Below are 14384 nucleotides of genomic sequence, written 5' to 3'. Positions count from 1 at the left end.
CATCAGCGAACTTTCACACACAAAGTCGTGGCCCATTACGAGCATGTTGCACGAGCTCATTGCACCACATTGCTTCGCAAGCACTACGCATATTACCCTTAATTATGTATCAAGCAACGCACACATGCACGCTCAATGCATGCACCATACATGGCTTACCCACGGCTAGCCACAAGGCCGCACGCATGTTGCGAGCGCACTGGCGTACCATGCTGCTGCCTTGGCTGCCATGGTGCCGCACAGCAGCTTCCCCGCACACATGCACCACTTTGAGGTGCCCAGCAGCCTCGGCAGCCCTATGTTCGGCGGGCCGAGTGCATGCTTGGGGCTCTTAGGTCTTGATTTGTGTGCTCATGCCTCGGGAAAAATTCCCGAATTTGTGTGACATTCTTAATTAATTCTAAATTAATTTTAGAATTAATTAATTTTTTGAGGAAAAATGAAAATAACAAGTCTAACTTAAATAAATTCATCTAATTGCATAAGACCAAAGTTATTCCCAAGAACCATTGGTTTAACTTGGTGCAACCAAATTAAGAGGGCAATTTACTCACTATTAAATTAATTAATTTAAATTAATCTTGAGATTTTGACAAAATAAAAGGGAGTTGGAAAAATGAACACAAGTTCAATAAAAATTCCAACTTTAATACTAGTGAATCCTTGAAAAATTATATCTTCCAATATGAAGATTAAACAAATTTCTATCACAAGTTTCAAACTTTATGATTCAAATCAACTTAAAATGATTAAATCAACAAAGTTCAACAAAAATTCATGGAATTTAGTAACTCAAAGTTTCAATCACTTAACATAATTAAATATTGAATCATTAGTACTTGGAAGCCTCAAAGAACAAAGATTTCACACTCAATGCAATTAGTTTTCAATTATGTGAAAAAATAAAACCAAACTTTTAAACACAAATTACTACCAAGTAATCATGCCTAAAGAGGTTTTAAATTGCATATAAAATAATGATTGAATCAATTATATAACCATCATAAATATGCAATGAATTTTCAAGGTTAGAAAGACTTAAAATTTGTCGTCAAAACAAAAAAATCCCTCGAAAAGTGCATTTCTGGTCGTTTTTTAGCTAAAAACACAGTCCTACAAATAAAAAGCCATTTCTAGAACGCCTTTTCCACCCAAAATTCACTATTTTTGTGAAAAAATCTGGGTTCGGGAGCTGAAGTCAGCTCTAATAGGGGATTAAAATTAATAAACCGAGCTACTAATCTAATTAGCAATTCAAAACCAGAAAAATTAAGCCATAAAAACACCTTGAAAAAATAGGATTTTAAAAATAAACGACCGAGGCTCCGATACCGATGTTAGGGTTGAACCAGCACAAAAACGAGATTGCCGAAGAGCAGAAACAACTGGTTGCTGAGAACGAGCAGGACATTGATAAGTGACTTTTATGTCACTTTTAGGGTGTCTATTGAGTCGTCTTCCGGCTTATTTTCCAATAATTTAACCCTTTTTTATCCTTTATTTCTATTATTTTCTTATTCTCGCCTTTTATCTTTATTTTAAGTTTTTTTTTTGTAATTTTTAATAGTTTTTAGTTTATTTTCGTGTTTTATTTTATTTTTCTTACTTTTAATGTTTGTAGTTTAAGTTCTTAGTTTTTATTTTTAATAATTTCTCTTTTTATCTCGTTTTCTTATTTATTTTAGTTTCGTATTTTATTTTATTTTACTTCATTTTATTTTATTATTTTAGTTTTTGTCCCTATTTCTCTTGGTTTTTTTTGGTTGTGTAGGTATGTTTTCGGGTTGAAGCACGGATTTTAAAGTCAAATGGTTTGCATTGGAAGTTTGGGACCCGAGTCAATCAAGTTCAACAAAATTCCTCCTAGCTGCTGTCACCTTAACCTGCACCACTCCAATTCCTAATCCTACACCACACCATTCCACACCCATTTGCGCACTCAACTCCCCTGCTCCCCTACTCCTGACACACTCCAAGCACCAAAACAGTAGTAGCACCTCAACACTCAAATTCACCCCACAATCACCTATCCTCCACCACCGCAACAACCACTATAGCCACCACCGCAATAACCACCTCTGCTCGCAGCCCGCATCACAGCCACCGTCACTCACCATCTTCAACCTCCCATACCGAAAACTCACAGCAGCAAACCCTTCTCAATTAGATCCCCCAATAACAACAATAGCAACGCAACTAACACCAAAAACCAACCTCACCTGCTGTGCCTCCCATTTCGCCACCAATCTCAGCCAACTCGCAATCCGTCAGCCGCCAAAACCACCGCAACAGTAGCAGCCAACAAATCGCAACAATTCACTTCAACCAAGCGCCTAAAATCAGAGCAAATAGCAATTAATCAAGCTCGAGAAAACCAAAGGAGTTCGGTCGAAGTTCGAGTCAGAAACTTTTGAGGTTTTTTAATTTGAAGAGGTGTGGTCGAACACACCCATGGTTTGACCGAACCAACCACGTAGTTCGGCCGCACCAACCCATGGTTCGACCGAACCATTTCACGAGCTTTGCGCGTGACTTTTAATGAAAATCGAACGGCTGCGATGTGATGATGTTTGATGATGATTTTCGATGAAGGGTGAAGATCATGCGTGATGGTGATGAAAGTTCAGAGCAGCCACGAAGAGAAGGGGAATTGGGGGGTCTGATAATTCGTGGGGTTTGGTGGGAATTGTAAGAATTTTTGGGGTTTCTTTTCCTTTTCCTTTTCATTTTCTTTTATTTTATTTTTATTTTAATTGTTTTATTTTGTTTTTAATTTCTTTTATTTTAGTTTTATTTAACTTGTATTATAAATACCACCTTTAGGGTTATTTTCTAAAAAAACTTTTAATCAACATTTTAATTTTAGATAGATTAGATTAGTTTGGCCTTTATTTTCTCACTCTTAGGGTTAGTTTAGGAGTAGTGTAGAGAGAGAAAGCTTGGATTTCCATGGAGTTTTTGAGAGGTTGAAGAAGCAACTTTGTGGAACTTCTTCTCATCTATTCAATGAGCATTTTCTAACTTTCTCTCATCTTTATTTCTTGCTTAATTCTTAGTTTTTGCTTTTTGTTTGTTGATTTGAGTAGATTAATTAGTTTTTTTTCTTTAATCTTGTTTTTATTCTTATTTTACCTTGTTTTTCATGTCTTTCTTCATTATGTTAGCTTAGGTCTTGTTCTAGGGAATTGGATGAAGGTTATATTAATGAATTAAATGATTGATTGTGATTAGTATGAAATTCTTTCTTGATTATTGTGTATGGTGATGCTTTTATGGATTAGAATCTTTCTAGCTAATCGATTCTATGCTCTTAATTGTGCTTTCAATCAATTGTGCGAGAGTGAGTTGGTTGGGAGCCCTAAATTCTTCCATACCTTTGCTAGGGTAGTTGCACGAGAGTGAATTAGTTTAGTAGGATAATTAACATGCTTAATTGTGCGAGAGTGAGTTAAATGTGTTGATATTCCTAATCGAGGTCATTTTCATCTATTTGTATGATGTTGTTTAATACATTGATGTGATTGGATTCCACTTTCCCTAGTTTTAGTTAATTGCTCTTAGTAGTGTTTGGTTTAATCTCTCTCTATCTCACAACCTTTCCTAGTAGTCTAGTTGGCACAAATTAATACACTTATTCCTTTTGGGTTCGACCCTTTACTTGCCACTAACTAGTTTAGTGTAAGTTTAGGTATTATAAATTTTTAATTTTGTTAGGGTTAGTAGTCCCAACGACCTACTTCTACCCTCGATTAGACATAGAGGACCGGCTGCACATTGCATGGGGTCTTCTCCATGCTAAGGTTGAGTTTGATGTGCTGAAGCTTCGATACGAGTAAGCCACTAAGGTGTACGATGCACATCAGCTCAATGAGTAGGCCCCTCTTCTCTTCAAGGACTTGGCTCTTGAGCAAGACTACGAGGTTTCTAATGACGAGGAGGAGGAGGAGCCGATTGTAGGCAAGGATGATCAAGTTCAGACTAACGAAGTTAAAATTGATCAAACCCTGGATAACCAGGATCCTGGTGCTCAGAATGAAACAAGCCTCCCAACCGGTCAAAACCAGCCGGACTAGACCCACTAGCAGTGATTCAGCTTCCTCCTTTTTTACTTCAGTGGCAGTATGCCAATTTACTTCTTTCCAGCCTACGTGCCGAGTACTTATGTATCTTTTACCGACTAAGGAGTCGGGTGACAATTTTATTTCTTTGTCCCAGATGTGGATCCAGTTAACATTATCATCCGGTTTTGACAGGCCGTGAATGAAGTACGCCGACTGAGTTGGCTTGATGAATGTGCTTACTTTAATTTTTGCATTTAAGTTTTTCACTTTTTGTTTTTGAATTTGTTTCTGAATTTTTGCCTAACTTTTTTAGAGCATGCGACCATTCAAATAGTATACTGGCTACTCTTGCCCCAAGCGGCTATGTGATTGGTTTTAGTACTTCTTTGGTTCATTGAATTTGGAATGTTTGATACTTTAAAAAGTATGGAATGTTCCTAAGTCAATCAGTCAAAGTAGTGATTGCCCCAAACCAAGTACACAGCTGTTAACAACAGCCGATTTACCTAACCGGGTATTCTCATATAATTTCTTTGTGAGCCAGGTGAGTAACTGCCGCCTAACAACCAATGGAACAAGGGAAATATAGTCCACCAATCTGGTGGATCCCAGACAACTTAAAGATCGTCTAGGATACCTGCAATCCATTGCATCTTGCTCGTCTGCCCCATTGGAGTGACTGGTACAATTTCGTTAAATAGTCTAACAGAGAACTTTAGTAATTTACCGGATGATGTCACTTGACATCCGGTTTTAAGCTTAATCATTCTTTTAGATTATTTTGGTCAGACAACTATGAGTTGACCAATTTGGTCGTTTAATCTTTGCCGTATGCATATGCTGGTAGAGCAAACGATAGAGTGCCCTCTACGACGATAACACCCGGAGGGCCGTCACCGGACGCCATACTCAAATAGGAGTAGACGAATTTTTAAAAATAATCTTGCATCCGGCCATTGGCCTTGGTTTGATTGCACAGGCGAAGGTCCACCAGCTTAAATATCAGGTTAGCCGCTAAGTTTTTACTTAGCTTATTCATTTGATGCGCAACTAAGTTTCCAGCCACTAGGTGCCGTTTCTTACTTCTTCATAAATCCTGTAGGGGCCCTCCCAAATAGGAGTTATCTTTCCTTGCTCATTGGCCCTATCGGTTGCCTCCATTTTTCATAACACAAAGTCCCCAAATTTCAATGGCCGTTTGCGCACTCTCTTGTTGTAGGCACGAGTCATTCTCAGACGGTAAATCTCATGACGCAAGGCAGGATTGCACCTGCGCTCCGGGAGTGAGTCGAATGCTAGTTGCATGGCCTCCCAGTTCGCCTCTTCATCATACAGCATGACTCGTAGAGTCGGCTCACAATGCTCGATGGGCAAGACGGCTTCAGCACCGTAAACCATGAGGAATGGGGTTTCACCGGTTGCCCCTTTATTAGTTTTCTGGATTGCCCATAGGACATGAATTGGCTCTTCAGCCCATAAACCACTGGCTCTCTCAATTTTCTTTTTAATACAGTCTGAGATGAGTTTGTTAAAGGCTTCAACTTGGCTTTTTGCTTGGGGTCGGTCGATTGATGTAAAACAGTGTGAGATCCCTTGATCTCCTAACCAAGTTTTGAGCTCAAGCGTCTCAAATTGAGGTCCATTATCAAATACCTTAGACATAGGTACCCCGAACCGGGTGATAATGTTATTCCTGATGATGGATATGATATCCTTTGTCTTGATGCCTTTGACCGCCTTTGCTTCCACCTACTTGGTTAAATAATCCACAGCCACAAGAATATAACGCTTTCCGCCTGGCGTAGGCGTATACGTTCCTAGAATGTCCATGCCCCGTTTATCAAACGGGACATGGCTGTGGATTGCCGTCAGGTCAGTAGCCAGGCGATGGATAAGCTTGCCAAATCTTTGACACTCGTCACATCTTTTAACAAATTCCATGGTATCTGACTCCAAAGTGGGCCATAGGTGTTGTAGCCAACCCTAACAACTTGGTTATGGACATTTCTTTGGTTCAAGATGTAGCATCATGTATTGGTGCTATGCATTCTATCCTTGGGCAGCAAGATATTCAACCCCTTGAATTTCTTGTTGTTCTTATTAACTAGTTTATTCTAGTTCATTTTATGCTTTGAATAAATTGTAAACTCTAGTCATATTTTAAGTTTGCAAATTAGTTATATTTTTCTTAGTTCTTTTTAGCTGATTTTAGTTCGAAAAACATTGTCACATTCACACCAAAAGTACAAGTGCAAAGATACATCAAAATGGCAGCCATTTAAGCTTGGAATCCGAAATTCCTTTACAAGGAATTTCAAAGCTTTTACTTGGGAGTTATAATCAGTTTTCAAAGAGGAATTACAAGCCTTAACTTCAGCCTTCAAGTGGCCGTTGATATCATTCAACATTGGAGCATCTAAAGCCTTAATTTCAGCCTTCAATTGGCTGTTTAATTCAGCCAGCTTTGGAGCAACTAAAGGGCATCCAAGTACACCCTTGTCCACATACATTCAAGCTAATTTCAAGGCTTGAACCAAGGAGGAGTTATGCATCTTAATTCTGATTTTATTTCAGCCTTAATTTGGAGGTTATAAACCACCATTTTCTCTTTGATGTATCTAGTTAAATAAGGCTTCTTTTATTAATGTATCTAGACAACAAAAAGCTGATTTGTACTTAGCTTTAGCTTAGGCGTGTAACAAGTGAGCTGAACAGCCACTTAAGTTAGCTTGTACTTAAGGATGCTTGTTTACTATAAATAGAAAGCAAATGTGAATGAAAAAAATCAGATTATTCAAACAAAAAACTTGTCTTACATTCGTTTCTTGGATTAGAAACAAAACCTGAAATTCTTGGATTTGGAATTTCGTTTCCTTTGCTTAGTTAGCTAGTTTAGGCTACTAGTTGGCTTGTGATCTTAGGAATCCAAACAATTTCTTAGTGGTGTGACTTTATCTAAGAAGCCTTTGGTTCTTTAGCCTTAACTATCCCTTGGTTTATCCCTTGTGTATTTCGAGTGTTACTCCAAATACACAACATTTGGCGCTAGAAGGAGGGGGATCTAGCAAAACAAATACCCAAACACATACCCAATCACATACCCCAAACACAAACCATGTCCGACATCCCACCCCCTAATTGGCAAGAATATGTCAATAAGGTTGCACAAGAGAAAGAAGATATGGAGCAACGAATGCAATATTTGCAAGATCAGTTAAAAGATCTTTCTACTAAGTTGCGCCATCAAAAAGAGGGTTAACCCAATCATAGTGATGAAGAATTGAGTGAATCTAATTTCAATCACAATGATAGACCTTTTCATGAAAGAGAAAGGTCACGGCCTAATAATGACATTAAGGCTGACATCCCGGAGTATGATGGCAAACTCGATGCTGATGAGTTTGTAGAATGGCTTAGGACGGTGGAGAGAGTGTTTGATTACAAGCAAACACCGGAAGAAAAAAAGGTGAATATTGTAGCCTTGAAGTTAAGAAAATATGCCTCAACTTGGTGGGCTAGTGTGTGTGCCAAAAGGGAAAGGCAAGACAAAGAGAAAGTGAGATCGTGGACCAAGATGAAAAAGATGTTGAAACAAAAGTTTCTTCCCACATACTATGTGCAAGAAAACTTTTCCAAGTTCCACAACCTCAAACAAGGTACAAAATCAGTAGAAGAATATGCTAGGGAATTTGAAGGATTTGTCATGAAATGTGGAGTAGAGGAAGATGAACCTCAAACATTAGTGCGCTTTTTGGGAGGACTTGATCCAAAAAAAGCCAATGTGGCCGAGCTACACCCTTACACCACCCTTGAAGAGCTCATTATCTTAGCACATAAGATTGAGCAGCAACAAAAAGCAAGAGGCAAAAGTGAATCATCACGTTTTGCATCTCAAACCTCATTTCCCCAAAAAAGGCAAACATCCAATTTCCCACCTTTCAAACCCACATCCAATCAGCCTACTTCTAAACCACCTTCACAAAACACCCAAAATTCCAACCCAAAACCAGCCCCAAGAAGATGTTTTAGGTGTCAAGGCCTTGGACATTTGGCTAGTGATTGTCCAAATAAAAAGATTGTCACTTTGATTGAGCATGAAGAGGAGGACGAATTATAAATTGAAGTGGACAGCAACCTTGAGGAGAATGATGAGTATGCGTGTCTTGGACCGGATGAAGGAGAATGCTTGGTGGTTCGACGTACACTAAGCAATATGATTGGAAAAGAAGGGAGCTTGCAACGTGAGGCAATCTTTCACACTCGTTGCACCATTGGTGGTAAGGTATGTACCTTGATTATTGATGGAGGTAGTGTTACCAATGTAGCTTCACAAGTAATGATAGACAAGCTGAAAATAAAAACTGTTCCTCACCCTAAACCTTATGTGATTCAATGGCTAAATCATGGTAAAGGGATTCAAGTAACACAACAAGTCTTGTTATCATTTAGCATTGGTATAACTTATGAGGAAGAATTATGGTGTGATGTTATACCTATGGATGCATGTCATATTTTACTTGGTAGACCTTGGCTATTTGATAGGCGTGTGATGCATGATGGGTATAAAAATACATATTCCTTCACTAAGGATGGACAGAAAATACTCCTTACCCCTCTAAACCTCAAAAACGGCCACCCCACTTCCACACCCCCCACTTCCCTTACCACTCTCATAAAATCTGAATTGCATGAGTATAAACCTCACAAACATTTCATTTTGAGCCAACTTGATACCCCTTCCCAACCGACACAAAAAGAACCACACCCACTCCTCACCCCTCTTCTCAAAACCTTTTCCCATGTTTTCCCCGAAGACATTCCCCATGGCCTACCCCCAAAACGTGACATACAACACAAAATTGATCTTGTCCCCGGATCAATGCTCCCAAACAAACCAGCCTATAGAACCACTCCAAAAGAAACCGAAGAGATTAGGAGGCAAGTGGAAGAATTAATGTCCAAGGGTCTTATTCGTAAGTCTCTTAGTCCATGTGCTTGTCCTACTTTGATTGTGCCTAAGAAGAATGGAGAATGGAGAATGTGTGTTGATAGTAGGTCAATCAATAAAATCACTATCAAGTACCGGTTTCCTGTTCCAAGGTTGAATGATTTACTTGATGATTTGGATGGTTCTAAAGTGTTCTCTAAAATTGATTTGAGAAGAGGCTATCATCAAATTCGAATTTTCGAAGGAGATGAATGGAAGGCCGCTTTCAAGACAAAGGAGGGCCTCTATGAGTGGCTTGTGATGCCATTTGGTTTGTCTAATGCACCATCTACATTTATGCGCCTTATGAATCAGGTTATGCAATCTTTCATGGGTAAATTTGTTGTAGTTTATTTTGATAATATTTTGGTGTATAGTAGGGAGGAAGAAGAGAATTCTATGCACTTGCAACAGGTTTTTGAAGCCCTTGAATGAGAGAAATTGTTTGGTAACTTAGAGAAGTGTCATTTCTTCACTTCCCAAGTTATTTTTCTTGGCTTTAAAGTCTCATCACAAGGCATTAAAGTTGATGAAAAGAAAGTTGCTGCAATTTGTGAGTGGCCCACGCCACAAACCATTCAACAAGTTCGAAGCTTTCATGGACTTGCTTCTTTCTATAGAAGATTTGTGCGGAATTTTAGTACCCTCATGGCACCTATCACCGAGCTAACTAAAAATCAGAAGTTAGTTTGGAATGATAAGGCTCAAAAGGCCTTTGATGAGGTAAAACATCAACTTACTAGTGCACCTATTCTTGCTTTGCCTAACTTTGATAAAGTTTTTGAAGTTGAATGTGATGCTAGTGGAGTTGGTATTGGTGCTGTTTTGTCACAAGTTGGGCGTCCCCTTGCCTACTTTAGTGAAAAACTCAATGAAGCACAACGGAAGTATAGCACCTATGATAAGGAGTTCTTTGCTCTTGTTCGTGCTTTCGACCATTGGAGACATTACCTCATTTCTAAGGAGTTCATCCTTCATTCAGATCATGAAGCACTCAAATATCTTCAAAGCCAACAAAAACTCCAACCACGCCATGCCAAATGGTCGGAGTATTTGCAAGCTTTTCATTTTGTGATCAAGCATAGGAGAGGCGCCATGAACAAAGGAGCTGATGCGCTTTCAAGGAGATATACACTCTTGAATTCTTTCAAAGCAAGGGTAATTAGTGTTGAAGATGTGAAAGCAAGTTACAAAAATGATCATGATTTTGGTGATTTATTTTTAAAATGTTCTAATCATGCTTACAAAGATTATTACATTTTAGATGGCTATTTATTCAAAGGAAACAGGTTGTGCATCCCAAGATCAAGCCTAAGAGAATCTCTTATCAAAGAGTTTCATGAAGGAGGAATGGCGGGACACTTTGGCATAGAGAAGACTACTCTTCTTGTCCAAGAATACTTTCATTGGCCTAGATTGGTTCGTGATGTGGAGTTCATTGTGAAGAGATGTGTGATATGTCAAAAGGCCAAGAGTCATAGTCTACCACAAGGCTATCTTTTTCCCTTACCTATTCCACAAGCACCATGGGAGGATATTAGTCTTGATTCCGTTGTGGGACTTCCTATCACCCAACGAAAGAAAGATTCTATAATGGTTGTTGTGAATCGATTTTCTAAAATGGCTCATTTCATTGCTTGTCATTCAACTTATGATGCTACTCATGTTGCTAACTTGTTTTTCAATGAGATTGTTCGTTTGCATGGTGTACCTAAATCCATGGTGAGTGATCGTGATCCAAAATTTCTAAGTCATTTTTGGCTTACATTATGGAGGAAAATGGGCACGAAATTGAACTTTAGCACTTCAAGTCATCCTCAAACAGATGGTCAAACCGAAGTGACTAATAGAACTTTGGGATCCTTGCTGCGGTCTTTGGCTACTAAACGTCCCAAGCAATGGGAAGAGATGCTTCCTCATGCGGAGTTTGCTTACAATCGTGTGCCTAGCAAGACAACAGGTTTGAGTCCTTTTGAAGTGGTGTATGGATTCAATCCGTGCACTCCTATTGATCTCACTCCCATTCCCTCACCAAACAAGTTCAGCAATGATGCCGAGGTGCGTGCAAAAGAAATCAAGTCTATGCATGAGCAAGTTCGTTCAAAAATTGAACAAGCTAATGCAAAGACAAAGGCATACTATGACAAGAAAAGAAAGGAGGTCTGTTTTCAGCCCGGTGATTTAGTTTGGATTCATCTTCGAAAGGAAAGATTTCCTTCCAAAAGGCGGTCCAAGGTTAGTCCTCGTAGTGATGGTCCATTTGCTATTGTTGAAAAGGTGAATGATAATGCTTACAAAGTTGAGTTGCCGGAGATTATGGTGTTTCTAGCACCTTTAATGTGGCTGATTTATCACCTTACTATGATGAGTTTGACGAGTTGCCGAGTTTGAGGGCAAACTATTTTCAAGAAGGGGGGAATGTTGTAGCCAAGCCTAACAACTTGGTTATGGACATTTCTTTGGTTCAAGATGTAGCATCATGTATTGGTGCTATGCATTCTATCCTTGGGCAGCAAGATATTCAACCCCTTGAATTTCTTGTTGTTCTTATTAACTAGTTTATTCTAGTTCATTTTATGCTTTGAATAAATTGTAAACTCTAGTCATATTTTAAGTTTGCAAATTAGTTATATTTTTCTTAGTTCTTTTTAGCTGATTTTAGTTCGAAAAATATTGTCACATTCACACCAAAAGTACAAGTGCAAAGATACATCAAAATGGCAGCCATTTAAGCTTGGAATCCGAAATTCCTTTACAAGGAATTTCAAAGCTTTTACTTAGGAGTTATAATCAGTTTTCAAAGAGGAATTACAAGCCTTAACTTCAGCCTTCAAGTGGCCGTTGATATCAGTCAACATTGGAGCATCTAAAGCCTTAATTTCAGCCTTCAATTGGCTGTTTAATTCAGCCAGCTTTGGAGCAACTAAAGGGCTTCCAAGTACACCCTTGTCCACAAACATTCAAGCTAATTTCAAGGCTTGAACCAAGGAGGAGTTACACTTCTTAATTCTGATTTTATTTCAGCCTTAATTTGGAGGTTATAAACCACCATTTTCTCTTTGATGTATCTAGTTAAATAAGGCTTCTTTTATTAATGTATCTAGACAACAAAAGGTGTATTTGTACTTAGCTTTAGCTTAGGCGTGTAACAAGTGAGCTGAACAGCCACTTAAGTTAGCTTGTACTTAAGGATGCTTGTTTACTATAAATAGCAAGCATATGTGAATGAAAAAAATCAGATTATTCAAACAAAAAACTTGTCTTACATTCGTTTCTTGGATTAGAAACAAAACCTGAAATTCTTGGATTTGGAATTTTGTTTCCTTTGCTTAGTTAGCTAGTTTAGGCTACTAGTTGGCTTGTGATCTTAGGAATCCAAACAGTTTCTTAGTGGTGTGACTTTATCTAAGAAGCCTTTGGTTCTTTAGCCTTAACTATCCCTTGGTTTATGCCTTGTGTATTTCGAGTGTTAATCCAAATATACAACAATAGGTAATACCGACTGAAAGAGATCAGCACTACTAAAAAACAAGTGAATTGCGACCGCCAGCACCGGTCGCAAAATATGATAAAAACGGTCGCAATTGACAATTACGATCGTCACCGGTTGCAAAGGCTCAGTCGTTATTCTGTTGGTCGCAAAAACAAAAAATTGCGTCCACTTGGCGGTCGCAGATCAAATTGCGACCGTTTTTCTTATTTTCAACGACCGTTTATGAAGCTGACATAATTAGTTATTTGTGACAGGCTAAGCGGTCGCAATTTTCAAAAATTGCGACCGCGTATGACTGATGAGTGACATTTATGTCACTCCTAGGATAATGTTTTTGCCTTGTTTTAGCTTGTCTAAGGGTGTTTTCACTACTACAAAATCTAGAATATGAAACGCATAATACAAAACGGTTATCTCGGATATGCGTTCTCCATAACCTTATAGAACGCTTTTCTCTTACAACCGTTTTGTAGGTAAAAGAATATAGAACGATTAGCTTACATAGCCGTTCTTTTTAATTTTTACTCATATAAATATTTTTTTATATTCAAATTTTAAATAGATAGAGAACATGTTCCTTTACAACCGTTTTGTATCTAGTCCGATAACTCCAATCAATTGTAGTACGTTTTTATATTCTTTTAACATGTAAAAAAAAGTTAAAAAGAAAAAAAATAAATAAAAACTTATCCCTACTATTCTTTCAACCGCCTCCTATTCATTTCTTATTCCTTGTGGGTTTTTTCTTCGGCCCATTGTCCGCCGTCAACCTTGTCCATCATGAATAGATCTAATGAAATTTTTTTGTATATAATTTTCTACATCCTATCTTCTCTTGTATAATCGTTCTATAAAGCCTCTTTTAACCGTTCTCTAATGCCTTTTTTGTAGTAGTGTTTGCAATTGTTTTGTTGGTGTTTTGTAGTTGTTTTGTTCAAATAATGCGTGCATACATGTCTCGATGTGTTTTTAATGAAATCGCATACATTCTTGAATTCTTGCCTTCATTGCATGTTTGCACCATTCCCTATACCTTATTGCTTCCCTTGGTGTTTGTGCTTAGGTATTTGAAGTCTTGGTTTGCATAGAAGAAGCCAAGGAAGCATGAGAGAAGAATAGAAGAAAGCAAGGTGCAAGGGCGCGGGCAATGTGTACGGGCGCACGGCTGGAGTGTGCGGGCTCGCAGCCCTGTCAAAACCCGCGCAAAAGAGGCGAAATTGCAGAATCGAGGAAGAAACTTTTGCGCGCGACTTGTGCGCGGGCGCACACAGAAATGCGCGGGCGCGGAGCCAGCAGCACGGGCGCACACACCCAAGTAGCAAGCCGCACAACCCACAAATGCGCAGGCACACATATCTGTGCGAGGGTGCACAGCGAGCCCCCGTTCAGCTTTTTCACGATTTCCTTTATATTTGCGAGCCTTTTTTTGTACGGGACAACTTGATATTTTTAGATATTTTTCCTAGTTTTAGGAGAGCTTCTCTCTCTTAGGGTTAGATTAGGATTTTCTCTCTCTAGTTTAGGAGTAGTTTTAGAGAAAGAAAGCTTTGATTTCCATGGATTTTTTGAGAGGTTGAAGAAGCAACTTTGTGGAACTTCTTCTCATCTATCAATGAGCATTTTCTAACTTTTTCTCATCTTTATTGATTTGCTTAATTCTTAGTTTTTTCTTTTTGTTTGTTGATTTGAGTAGATTAATTATTTTGTTTATTTAATTATGCTTTTATTCTTATTTTACCTTGTTTTCCATGTCTATCTTCATTATGTTAGCTTAGGTCTTGTTCTACGGAATTGGATGAAAATTATATTAATGAAATGATTGATTGATTGTGATTAGTATGAA

General features: G+C 38.4%; 1 long non-coding RNA gene across 1 annotated transcript in view; it reads right to left on the bottom strand.

Moving 5' to 3' along the window:
• The window catches only part of LOC145634843 (uncharacterized), a 43606-nt gene that overhangs the window by 721 nt on the left and 28501 nt on the right, over positions 1-14384 (bottom strand). The window lies entirely within an intron of this gene.

Source organism: Chenopodium album, chromosome 6, assembly GCF_948465745.1.
Source record: "Chenopodium album chromosome 6, dcCheAlbu1.1, whole genome shotgun sequence".
In the NCBI taxonomy this organism is placed as follows: domain Eukaryota; kingdom Viridiplantae; phylum Streptophyta; class Magnoliopsida; order Caryophyllales; family Amaranthaceae; genus Chenopodium; species Chenopodium album.
Note: the sequence above shows the minus strand (reverse complement) of the source record. Positions and strands in the feature narration are given on the sequence as shown.